Source organism: Hipposideros armiger, unplaced genomic scaffold (genome assembly GCF_001890085.2).
Source record: "Hipposideros armiger isolate ML-2016 unplaced genomic scaffold, ASM189008v1 scaffold_208, whole genome shotgun sequence".
NCBI lineage: Eukaryota > Metazoa > Chordata > Mammalia > Chiroptera > Hipposideridae > Hipposideros > Hipposideros armiger.
This window is the reverse complement of record NW_017731558.1, coordinates 603,643-606,250: the sequence shown is the minus strand read 5'-3', so window position 1 is coordinate 606,250 and position 2,608 is coordinate 603,643. Positions and strand designations below refer to the sequence as shown.

General features: G+C 44.4%; 1 pseudogene; it reads left to right on the top strand.

The window, feature by feature from the left end:
* Nucleotides 1–1,626: 1,626 nt before the first annotated feature.
* Nucleotides 1,627–2,336, top strand: LOC109388804 (ER membrane protein complex subunit 7 pseudogene; annotated as a pseudogene).
* Nucleotides 2,337–2,608: the final 272 nt, after the last annotated feature.

Here is a 2,608-nt window from a genome sequence, read left to right as displayed (position 1 = left end):
GAGAAAGAAGGGATGCTTCAGTTCTGAGACAGACTCTGGATATGATGGAAAACTAGTATGGAATAAAGGGGACAGAGTAGGTTCAACTGACACCTCAAGAAATAAAAGCATTGGGATTTACTGTTTCAGTTGACCACTAAATACTCCCAGAGAGAACTAAAGGCATTACTGGCCGTCCTGAGTTACTAATGTGGAAAGCAATATACCTCCATGATTCAGCTCTCCAGCTGTGAGACGGGCAAACCCAGCAAGCTCTAGCTGGGTGATTTAGGCCTGGCCTTTCTCCCCTGTAAGCCCAGGTGGGTCCTTTAGGCATGTTCCTTCACCTCTGGAAGTCCAGGTCTCTCACCTGTAAAATTGGGCTATCAGTCATGCTTCCCTGTGGGCTTGTTGAAGTGTTAAATGTTTCGTCCTCAGTCATGTTAGCTAGTATTCTTTTTAATATGTCTCCAGAGAAGAGCTATGTTTAGAGGATAAAGTGGCACCACAAATCACATTTTTGGCATGCCTTCCAGACAATGGATCAAAGGTTTAGCATTTCTGAATGTTCACAGCCCTGGCTCAGTCAGCCTTTCCTCTAACCCTCCTCTCCTGGTGTCCCCAGTATTGTGGGAGCCCTCATGAGTATTGTGGGAGCCCTCATGAGGACTTATCAGCCAGCCAGCCTCCACACTGTGTTATAACCTGAAAACTCAGTCATCTGAGGGCTCTCTGACGTGAGCCTGAGTCACCGCACCCTAAATGTTACCATCCATGAGGCCAGTGCTACTTGTTTACACAGACTATGGGGCCTCAGCTATCCAGGATCATGTCTCCTTGAAAATTCCTAGTCACATATTAGTCAGACCACCCCAGATCAGAGAGAAGAGCCTGCCTCCAGCTTTTGCACGTAACTTTCAAGTAAGCAGTGATAGGCCACTCTCCTCCGCCTGTGTGGCCACGGCTAAGTGCATGGCTGAATGGAAGGATCTCCACAAAACAGTCCCCTCCACCTTACAAAGCCCCTGTGTCTACCAGGCCCGCTGGCAGCATCTGAATCAGTGCCCAAATTATAGAGTTCCTGCATACGCTGTCCCCCCACTCCCAGTTTCTCCTGTTGTTAACGTGTTAACGTGTTGCGTTAGTGTGTTATGTTTGTGATAATTGATGGACCAACATTGATACACTATTATTAACTATAGTCCATAATTACATTAGACTTTGCTCTTGGTGTTGTGCATTCTATGGGTCTTGACAAATTCATAATGTCATATATGCACCATTACAGTATTGTGCAGAATATTTTCAATACCTTAAAAATCCCTTGTGTTCCACCTCCTTCCCAACCCCAAACCACCACTGATCTTTTTACTATTTCTATAGTTTTGCCTTTTCCAAAATGTCATATGGTTAGAATCATATACAATGTAGCCTTTTGAGATTGGCTTCTTTCACTTAGTAATAGGTATTTAAGTTTCTTCCATGTCTATGAAAGGACATCTTTGTTGCTACCAATTTTTGGCAATTATGAATATAGCAGCTATAAGCATTTGTGTGCAGATTTTGTGTGGACAAAAGTGCTACATGGACTGTTTTTTCATTATCAAGAACTTCAGGCTGCTGGCTGAACTGCTGAGAGCAGCTGTCATGGTGGCTGCTCTGTGGGGTTTCGTTTCCACCCTGCTGCTGCTAGCAGGGGATTCCCAGAGCTTGGAGGTGCCCGAGATTTCTGCCCAGGGGTTGGGAGGATTTGGGGGTGGGCATAGGAGATTGCTTCAAGACTGAAGGGCGTGCCGTTGTTCTAAGAGTGAAGCCCCAGGACTAGATCTCAGCGGCCCGAGTGCTGGTAAACGGATAAGAGCATGTCAGCTTCCTTAAGACAGATGGGAGTTTTGTGGCTCATGATATACCTTCTGGATTTTCTGGAGTGGAACTTATATCTCCAGCTTACAGGTTTGATCATGTCCGAGTGGCTATCACTTCACAAGGAAAAATGAGAGCAAGATATGTGAAATATATCAAAGCATCAGAAGTGGTCAGACTGTCCTACCCTCTCCAAACGAAATCTTCAGGCCCACCTTTCTTACTTTATTAAAAGGGAATCATGGGTCTGGAGAGACTGACAAACCCAATGGTTATGATGATGCTCCTTCCATTGTTCACATCTGTGCTTCTGCCCAAAGTGGTCAACACAGGTGATCCTGACATGATACAGCAGATGGAACAGTCCTGTATGTGCTATATTCCAACCATGAATTGCTTGATGTTTCTGAGTTCATGACAAAACCGTCCCTTCAAAATCACCTGGCAGTGGCAGCAGCAAAACAGGCAAAAGTGGATCTGGCAAAGGGAGATAGTTGTGTGGTCTAGAGCTGGCATTTGCACAAACACAGCAACACTGGGTGGTATCTAAGTCTTGAGGGAAAACCGTGTGAAGCAACTACTCTAAACGTGAGTCCTTAAAGTTGATCTCTTACAACCATTGTGTACGATCACGCTTCATACATGTTTTGTACATGGTACACAAGAAAACCCAGCTTTCATCCTTTGTCTATATGAGGTCAACATTGATGTCACTGAATTAATTACAGTGTACTATAGAAAATGAAATTAATAAATTATATGAAGT